At 45.7% G+C, this 10786-nt stretch overlaps 1 long non-coding RNA gene across 1 annotated transcript in view; it reads left to right on the forward strand.

Moving 5' to 3' along the window:
- Positions 1-1726: 1726 nt before the first annotated feature.
- The window catches only part of LOC109290657, an 11470-nt gene continuing 2410 nt past the window's right edge, over positions 1727-10786 (forward strand). The window contains exon 1 of the long non-coding RNA XR_002095646.1: positions 1727-1737. This is a non-coding gene — a long non-coding RNA (uncharacterized LOC109290657). The remainder of the gene's footprint in view (positions 1738-10786) is intronic.

Consider the following 10786-nt stretch of genomic DNA (forward strand, 5'->3'; position numbering starts at 1 on the left):
CAATTGCGGACTGCAAACCTGAGCGGCACCTGGAAGCAGAAAGAGGAAGCATTGAGCAACCCTAAAGAGTTCTGCAGCTGTGAGTCTGGACTGCAAATCCCAGCGACCTCAGGGGCAGCAGGAAGAGGAAGTGAACATACAGCCCATTCTAGCTACATGCCCTAGCACCCCCCAGCTTCTGGCCTGAGCCACTGCAGGCATGTGGCTGAATTTCCTGAACCAAAAGTGAATGTGTCCAGTTGTTTCTCAGTTAGTTTCTGCATCGTACACTAAGCTGCAAAAACTGTACCAATCCAGCCTCGGGCATTTGACTGTCTGTATGTAGCTTGAGTGAGACAGCCTTGCCCCAAAAGGACTCCTGATGTGGCTGAGGTTAGGCCAAGCAACACAGCAGTGCTGGGAAGAAGCATCAGACTGGGAAGCAGTTTGGCTGGAGATCCTGGACCCAGCATATTGCTGCCAACCTGAAGTGAGATGCATGAATTCTATGGTGGTGCCTACTGTGGGCCACATAAATGCCCAGGATTAAATTAGATGGAAACACGCATGTTAATTTGGCTTCTGCTTTGGGTGATCTCTCCTTGTACAAGGTCACTGGCACTATGTTCAGTACCAGGATCGCCTGGCCTGGCCAGTGTCCTAGCAGCTAGAAGGAAATGATTCATAAAACCTGCCTCTCAATGTCCTATCATCCTTGGTGATCTGAGTTCACATGCACCAGCTTGGTGAATAAGTCATCACAATGGCATAACGTGACCTGATGGCAGTAAGCAGGGATAGTGCATATCCACAAGCCTGCAATTTGCTAGCCATCAAATATATGTGGCTGGCTTGGCAGATCTAAAATTACAGTGCAAGCAGGAACCGAAGGTTTTACAGGAGAAATTATTATTGTCGGTGTTTTATGGAGAAAATAACCCTGTAGAATGTATTTTAAGGTAGTAGCTTAGACAGGAGCATGATAACATCATAAACCATAAGGGGAAAACTTGAGCCATTTATAAACATCAGGGAAAAAATGAGAGTGAATTACTGCCATCTAGCCATTCCTGATTATTTGTTGTCCGAAATGATATGTTCGCATTTGCGTATCAATAGTTTTTAAATTCTTTTTTTAGCCAGATTTTGCAAGTGAAAAACACACAGTGTGCGCCAGGTTAAAAGAATGAAAACCCACAAATATATACAAAATGGCAACAAGAGAATGCATCTATTTAACCAGCCCGCTGTCGAAGATTAACAATGATTCAACCACAGGCTGAGAGGGGAATAATAAAGTCTGCACTGCCTTAGACTGCAGTACCAGCCTATATGATCCCTTGCAGTAGTGGGTGAGCCCATTAGCGGTCTATCTTTCAGAAGCTACTAGCGGTCTGACAGAGGGGTGGTGTATGTGTTATATTTGCTTGGTAAATATAGGCCCTGGGATCCCACTGTGTGCCTATGTGATTCTTTTATGTTACATGTAAGCTAGGGACAAAAAAAGACACACAACCTGGTACAAGTGATCAGAAACCAGTTCACACAACAGAAATTCATTACACATAAACCACTTTCAAAATGGCCAAAACTGGTTTAAAACAAACTTGGATAGATGTAGTATCAGACTTAACTGATTTAGGTTCAATCAGATTATTGAACTTCTGTCCCAGATCCCCTCCAGATTCAAATTAACTCACGGTCCCCCAGCTTCCCAGGATGCTTTGCATCTCCCCTGCAAACTCCCCCTCCTCCCTTGTAGGGTGGGCAGCTAGCCTTGGCCCAAGCTGTCTGCTCCAGCCGAGCAGGGAGGTGTGCTCTAGCACCCCCTCCCCCCCCCAGCTTCTGGCCTGGGCCACCGCAGGCAAGTGGCTGCATGCCTGGAATCAAAAGTGAATGTCTGTTCACTTGCTTTTCAGTTCAGCCTTGGGCCCTTCGACTATGTACTTAGTCACGTTGTATAACGAGCAAAGGACACTACAGTGGTAACCAGGCACTACAATCCAATCTTTGGCTACGGCAGGTGGATAAGAGAATGCAGAAGTGTGATACTGAGGTTTCCTTCCAGTTCTCTCTATCCTAGACAATCTGCAGTCTGGGCTGGGCTGCAGTTATAAATGAGAGCGACCTGACCACTGCTCTCTACTGATGCCTCCTTGGTGCCCATACAGTTGTCAGTGGGTTGTGCAGTATAAGAAACACATCCTCGTTCCTCAGAGTAGACTGGCAACAGGGAGTGAATGGTGGGATCCTCCAGCATCTGTGCTGGGCATAGGGTGAGTTGGCATGGTTTGGTGGGAGGCGAGCAACTATACCATGCTGCAGGAGAGAACCTGGACCTGTTAATTTCTTTCAAATCCAATTACAATGACAGTGACTGTTTCTATTGAAGCATTTGAAGAGGAAAGAGCTTCACCCCTACGGTATATTTTTAGGAAGAAAAAGGTTTTCATTCATCATAGGTGAACCACATAAATTACCGTGTGCCAACCATCCTGGCCAAGAAGTTAAAGCTGCATAATTTCCATGGGGTTTGTTAACCTGACTCTTTAAGTTTCAAGAGTTTTAGAAAGAAGAGAGAGCATCTGTGTGCTTAAACAGTAGATGAGAGGCGATGCTACATGGTAGATCAAAGCCAGTAATTAAAAATATATCTTATTGATTTCACCTATTTTTTTGTTCACGTAGTGGATATAATTTTCTCTAACATGTCATTCAAAATCTCCCTTCGAGCAGTTTTTGCAAATTTAATTAATGGCTTGAAATTTCATATTCAACAGCTAGACTTAGTTCTGGCTTGTTACACAAATCAGCAGCCCTCACCTCATTTCATAGACTCATAGAAAATGCGGGTTGGAAGGAACCTCAGGAGGTCACATCTAATCCAACCCCCTGCTCAAACAGGACCATCCCCAGCTAGATCATCCCAGCCAAAGCTTTGTCTAGCTGGGTCTTAAAAACCTCCAAGAATGGAGACTCCACAGCCTCTCTGGTAACCTGCTCCAATGCTTTACTACCCTCCTCGTGAGAACGGTTTTCCTAATATCTAACCTAAACTTCTCTTGCTGCAACTTGAGCCCATTGCTCCTTGTTCTGTCATCTGCCACCACTGAGAACAGTCTGGCCCCATCCTCTTTTGAACTCCCTTCAGGTAGTTGAAGGCTGCTATTAAGTCTCCTCTCGATCCTCTCCCCTGCAGACTAAATAAGCCCAATTCTCTCAGCCTCTCCTCATAAGTCATGTGCTCCAGCCCTCCAACCATTGCCATTTCCCTTATTCCCAGACTGGATGACTGTAGATCTCATGCAATCAGGAGTCTAGAATAAATGCCTGCAGAAAGCATATTTGAAATACTAACAGCCACGTTTTACAAGTGAAAAATGCACAATATGTGCCTTGTGAAAGAAGCTTGCAAATGCCTATTATTTAAGCCAACAAATGTTTCAGTCCCCATGTTGTACATGCTAGTTTGGCCTCTTTCAATAATGAAATGTCTCCTGTATAAATATACATCAGTTTTATTCTTAGAGCTCATGATTAGGAAGTCCTGGTGAAAGAACAGCCGGGATGTTGACATAACACTTTGTACTGGGATTAACATTTATGGACAAATGTTTGGCAACTAGGTTTATGCCCCACAGTTGTGTTATTGCTTATTTGTTCAGTATTTTTTTAAGTCATTTAGTTCTTGTTACCAGCAGGTTCAATTTGCATCTCTGCAGTTGGCAACCAACTTCCCCTGGCACCACCTCTGCTCTTTCAGACCACTTTCAAGCCATTAAAGGTAGTTGCACATAATTTGCTGATACAAGCCAAAAAGCAAAGTCAACATCTCATGAAGCCCTATGCCAAAAATAATAATAATAATAATGCCTCTTAGCTCTTTCATCATTAGATCTCAAAGCGCCTTCATAGGAGGTATCTTTAGCCCCATTTTGCAGACAAAGAGATAAGAGTGAACCCTGGTATTTCTCAGATTAGCAAACCTTTTTCCCCAGATGTGCTCTAAAGCCCATTTGAAGCTGATTAAAAGACATATACGGATTCTGGCAGGCCTTGGAGCAGGCTCTTTATGGCATACTATGAAAAAACAGTAACTTGAGAACCTCTCATCCCTGCCCCTAGCATCTAACATATTGAGAACTGAGGGCAGGAAGGCTTTAGAGAGTTTCAAAGATTTAATCCCCATTATGAGTCTAGACTCTCGCCCCTGCCCGTATGAAATGAATTATGACTGATGCCAGTTTGTTTGCGATGGAGGGCCTTGGGGCACCCGCGCAGAGCCAGCTTCTAAGTGTTTGTTTCAGACGTTGTTTGTATGATTTCTGCATTTGTCTACTGCTTCAGTCCCCGGTAGGGAGGAGCACAAGAAGAACTTGCTCCGAGATGCTCCCAGATGGATGGCTCCGTGCTGCAACGACTGCTGCTGTAGATTTAAGCCTCTGAGCTTTCTACTTGGCTCAAATTAGAATGAATTGCAGCCTGGACCCAATTTAAACTGGGAGCCAGAGGTTAAATACCTGTAAATGAAAAGTTACCTTTCCTCGAGCGAGCATGGCCGGGAAATGTCCACAAGGCTATTTATCCTAGGCAGCATGGAGAATGCTCTGCACTCAGCCCGGAAGATATGCACGCTCGCTCAGTCGCACTCTTCCTCTCTCTCAGGCGCACACGCTCCCCCTTTCAAAGGAGAACCCAATCACAGTGAAAACACAGCATTGCTGTCCGGTTTTCCTTTCCTTCATCTGGCGCACAGCTCCAGTGAATAGCATCCCAGGCCGCGAGGCGGCAAGAATTGTTCACCTATGAACCTTTTTGCAAGTGCGTTTTCCAACATTACCTTTACAGTTATCCTTCTCTGTTACCTTTATTGTTCTCTTCGTACCGCCTCTCTCCAATGGCACGTACCATTCACCTTTCCCACTCAGCCGTCTCCCTCGGGATAGCAAACGGTTACTGCGGTTTGAAATGTATATCATGACAATGCTTCACAGCACCAGGTGAGGCCTTTTGGACTGGGTGCTGCATATGCCCTTAGGCACATGTGTGAATTAAAGAGTATTTCTTACATTGCAGAACACCATTCCCCACAAACTGCCATTTCTTGCCTGCAATAAACCCCTCTCCCCAGTTCCTCCCCCCACAAAAATAGTAGGTATCTAAGAACTAAATCTGAGGAATAAACTCCTGTCTCGATATGACTGGAAACAGGTGCTTATCTCTCTATTAAGATTATTCTCCTACGTCCCCTCCATATGGCATACATTCTCCTTAAAACACTGGATGGAAAGGATTTTACAAGGTCCTGGCTGTGAAGGTCATTTTGGGTTATGCATGGGGTGGGGATCTCAGCTGGTATGAATCAGCAAAGCTCAACGGGGCTAGACTGGGCTGAGAATCCAGCCCCTTAACTTTGGGAGCTGGCGCCTTTCCCCGTCTGCTCTGCACATATGGACCACTACTCATGTTGAGTCCAAATCTCCCAGTGGTTGCACTGGTGAGCAATTAACACATCAGAACAACAACAGCTCTGCATCAAAGCCCAGCTGTTCCTAGGTTTCCTCTAGCGTCCGCTGCGTTATGGTAGCACCTCGCAGCACCGGCCAAAATCAGGGCCCTGTTGTGCTATGTGCTGGGCGCCCACGCAGTCAGTTTGCCATTTACTTCAATGCGCCCTCTCCAAGCTGAGCCACAGGATTACCAGCCGGCATGCCGTGACAGCGGGCTTTGTCCCAGAGCTCGCAAACTGATCTGACCAGCCAGCGACAGGCACTGTCATCGGTCCTGCTCCAGAAGGGGAGAAACAGGATGCAACCCACAATCTTCACAAGGCCACACGGAGCATCGGTGGAGTTCGTGTACCCCTCGGGTCCTTGCAAGGGCCCTGTCTGTATCCACTGCTGCGTGCAGGACAAATAAAGCTTAGCTAGCAGCAAATGAGCAAGCTCGGGTCCTGGCAGCAGCAAAGCTTGGGCTGAGCTCCATAGCTTGTGTAGGTCTACAGTCAATGCCACAACTGCCTGAGGACATCCCCTCTGCCTGGGAAAGCTGCAGCCTCTAATATTGGACAGCCGCCAGCAGAGCCCAAAAGGGAGCTTTCCTAAGTCCCCACCTGAGGCATAAACCATTGGACTTCTTTGGTAAGCTTATAGCTCTTGCCCCAGACCTATGCCCACCTCCAAGAGGCAACAAAAGGCTTCCACTGCAAATCAAAAGAGCTCCTTTTCTAGCGCCTCCAATGCCTATTAACAGGGCAGTGTTTTTCAGGCTACGGCTGCCAGCCTGCAGCAAAGCCCAAGCCAAACCTTGTCCCTGGTCTCCGAGCTGACCTGACTGCACTGCTTATTCTCCTAATAATAATGCAGATTTACAGAAAACGAGGCACAGAGTAAATGTTCGGGCTTTTTGCTACAATTTGCAGCACAATGCTACGTGGAAATAGATACAAATCAGCCCACTCCAAGCTCTGGCAGAGACCCATAGAAACCGGAAATGGAAAAGACCTATTTGATCATCTTGCTCAACTCCCCTCCAGGGCAGGATTGTTCTGCATATGTGCCTTATAACAAAGAGCTGGCATCTGACAAAAGAAGAAAAGACTCAGAGTCTGAAATGCATTTAAGCATGTTTCTCAGAAGGATTTAAACATTTATCTTGCTCCATTACTGATTTGAAAGCCTGTGTCTATGTTTTTCACTGGAAAACACTACCCAAGTTGGAAGCTGATGAATGGAGGAGTCTGGCTCATTAAAAAAAAACCCAACCAAGTCATTTCATACTTCACTGAACCCTTGCGACTCCTCCAGGCAATCTCACATGGGCCAGCTTTGTAGGGTAGCGTCCTTGACATGAGCTTCACGGAGGTCGGTGTGATGCTTGGTGATGTGGGGCCTCCACCATAGGACATGCTGCTCTTGCAGGATTATCTGAGTCCACAGCCCTTTTCTGCCAGACTAAATACCAAGACTGATTTCCTGGCTCCATGGTGAGTAGCCAAGAAACCTCAGTGAAGCCAGGATTTAACCTTCTGGGAATAATTGTAATGATGTGGCAAAATAGCTCCCACAATAACTTTATCTCAAGGCCTCCACTCCCTTTATTAATGTGAATTTTACACATGGCATGTGCCATAACTAAAAAAAACTGGAGTAACAACAGCCTTGTAATTAAGACTTTGGATTTGAATTTAGGAGACCTGGATTCAGTTTCTGGCTCTGATGCAGACTCCCAGCATGACCATAGCCAGATCCTCAACGGTGCCTACACCTCACTGAAACCCTTGTGAGTTAGTACCTAAATACCCTTTATGATCCGGTCCACAGGATCTCTGTGCCCGTTCCCCGTTTGTACAACGGGGGTAATGGCGTTTCCTCTGTTTGTCTGTACTATTCAGGCTACAAGCACTTCGGACCAGAGAGTATTTCACATGTCCATACAGTACCTTGAATAGCAGGGCCCACATGCTGAATGCAATGTCAAGGTGCTGCTACAGCCCAAATACATACAAATGATAGCATGTGTTTGGCAAAGATGCAATGAGGAGGTAGCACCAACATGATCTAACCCAGAGCCATCAACATGTACCAGCCTGAAATGGTAGACAACGCTGTACAACAGAAAATATTTACTGGGCTGCATAATCCTAGGCTGGTCCCTTTAATACTCACTAGCGCAGAAGCACAGCTGGGAAGCTGAGAATGAACATACGATGTGCAAATGCAGGATTACTGATTATAAGGACAGATGAAAAGTGGAGATTTATGTCAGTATTAAAATTAATTAGGATCCCAATGCTAAACTTGTACAGGGGAGGCCAGATTCTCATCTGACATAAATCAACAATCACTGCCAGTGTCAGTGAAGCTACACCACTTTGCACCCTCTGGGGACCTGGCCCTGAGTCTTCTGCATTAAGTTGTAGCGCGGGACCCTGCCGTAGCACAAACTGTACTTTTTTTCAGTGCAGTTTGATAAGAGCCAAACTTCCTTTCTAGTGAACTGTCAGTGAGTAGCACAAGTTATTTTAATGGCTACATCACTTCAAACAAAGCTTTTACCATCTGTTCTACCCTCTAATTACAAATGCAAAAAAGGACATAATTCACAATCAAATCATATAAAAAGGGGGAAAGAATGAGCAATTAAAATGCACATTCAGCCAGGCAAATCAGATGCTCCTTCCATACTGCTTGAGCAAAGGTGCCTCGAGTATTGCTCCTGCCTATTAGGGTTTGGATAGCAAATGTTACCAGACTGCCGGGGACTGAACTCCAGGCTGGTTTCTGATGACTTCATCCCCTCGCTATAGATAACTCTCCTTGAGACACCATTCACTAATAATATATCGGAGGCCAAGTTGGCCATATGTGTTACTAGTGATTTGCTAGCAGGGACGATCGTGTCTTCTGGACGGCACGGACAGATATGTCTTTGTTACTTTGTGTGATGCCAATTTCCTCTGGTTTTCTTATAGTCCATGAATAAGAGCCAAACCATGGGATACACAGGCGATGACTGCTGAGCATTCACCTGCATTTCATGGAAGAATATCAAGCAGCCAAATTCACATGGTATGGAAATTTTCTGGACTCTGAAGTTGCACCAAGGGAGTCTGTATATGCCCTGTGCAAACTGTTCATTAACACTGGGACACCCTCTATCACTTTGTACTCTGTATCTAGCAGGTTCAAATTTCAAGCTGTCTTCCCTACACTCAGGTGGCCCCCAAAGGCCTCTAATCTGGCCACAGATACCCTGCAAAGAATCTCTTGGTGAGAAATTCCCCACTGGAGCAAGCATCCAAGATCCAGGCTCACTATTTGCATTCCTCCTTCTCTACCGAACTCAACAAAAGCGATGTCATGGAGTGATTCCAGTTGTCCACCAGTGTAGGTCATTAAAGAACTTGCACCCACCCGGCCCAGTGGCTACTCTAAGATACACCAAGTCCAGTCACCAGAATCACAGACACCTGCTCTGTATCTCTCCTGCCCCACCAAAAGTTTTGGTACAGGAAAGAATTTAGCGTAGCATATCTGGGAATTAAAAGCAGGATTTTACTGCAAGAATTCAGTGCTTTACATTGGTCAGGTATCCAGGTGGTAGCTGTATTAGTCTAGAGGTAAAAGCAATCTGGGCTCATACAAGTGCTTTACGTTGATACTTGAAGAGCAGCCAGGGAGCCATCACACTAGTTCCAGAGCGAACAGCCTGCAAGTCTTTCTTTTCAGACATACCTCCCCCTTTCTAGTGCAGGAAGAAAAGACCACTTTTGAGAGAAGGAGATCCAGTCCCTAGCAGTTAGCTACATCCATAGCAACTAAGAACCAGTCTCAATCAGATCGTAATTCCCTGAAATCCAAAGTGGAGAGGTAACACACTCTACCTTGTCTTCCTCATCCTGGCTGCCTCAGAGTTTTCCTTCACAGTTCTCAAGATCCCTGCCTGCTTATATTTATCAAGCCACGAGCAAGGTACATTTGGATGCTATTTATATTAGGATACGCATAAAGGAATTCCCAGCTGGTGGCTCGGAACGGGTATTAAATCGTCCCCTCCAGTTTTCCTTCCAGCCATCTGCCACATTTCAACTATGTTTACTTGCAAGTCATGCCAGTGCTCAAAGCAATGCAGGTCTAAGAGCTAAGTCTATACGTAATCTATACCTATTTTAAGAAAATGATAATACACATTCAGCAGTCACAAAGATTACATACTCAAGGCTAAACCAAAGCAGAACTCCTCCGCAGTAGCATGTAGAGATGAACATTTGAAATCAAGCTTTCGACAAGAGTTTTGAAAAATGCTATGATGATTATGAAGGGGAAGGTGGTAACAGGGGTGAGGTCTGGGCAATCCCTGCACACCACACCAATGCAAAAAGCAGCTCAGAATGGAGGGCCCCCGTGATAAAGTTTTCTGGTTGCCCTCTTGGCTTTTCTTGCCTCTGCAACAAGTCTCCAGCAGTACATTAGAAATGCCGTATTTCCTAACTTATTTTTAAATGGCTTCCTTTGACAATGGACAGTGACTCAAAAAACATTATCTCCTTGCCCACTGCTCAAAGCTGCAATTCTAGGCCTCCTTCAGGAAGGGAAGGGCAGGGTTTCCAAGTTCTGTTTTAGTCTTACATTACTTTTCTGAGGCTGAATGGCAGCTGTGATTTTGGACTAATCAATGCACTCAGTAGAGATGAGCTGGATCTCAGACACGAATGAATAAGAAACAGCAAACTGATCGGCTCAAGAAGCCACATCTGTCCAGTAAGCCAAGGCAGATCTGCTCACCAGTCCCACCAGTATGTAGTTAGGTTTGGAATATGAAGGCAGCACTTATTTACTGCATTTGGCTAGGCAAATATTGCAGGTTACCCCGAGCTGTTTCACATGACAAGGACTGGGGAACTGAAATCCAAGGAGTTACTCAGCTCACCCCAAGGAGTTATTCAGCTCACAGCTCAATATTTGGTCCTTACCATCTGCCTTCAATCTGGTATCCCATGATCACCTCTTGGCAAAACTGGCCAATTGTGGCAGTCACTCATCATGGTGCCCTGTGACCAGTGGGGTCCCCAAAGGCTCTCTCCTTGGACCCATATTGTTCAACACCTTCATTAATGATGTGGACATTGGAGTCGGAAGCGGACTGGCCAAGTTCGCCGATGACACCAAACTTTGAGACAAAGCATCCACGCCAGAAGACAGGCGGGTGATCCAGGCTGACCTGGACAGGCTCAGCAAATGGGCGGACAAGAACCTGATGGTGTTTAACACCAAAAAATGCAAGGTTCTCCACCTTGGGAGGAAAA

The sequence above is a fragment of the Gavialis gangeticus genome, unplaced genomic scaffold, assembly GCF_001723915.1.
Source record: "Gavialis gangeticus isolate Ggan-Ray unplaced genomic scaffold, GavGan_comp1, whole genome shotgun sequence".
Lineage (NCBI taxonomy): Eukaryota > Metazoa > Chordata > Crocodylia > Gavialidae > Gavialis > Gavialis gangeticus.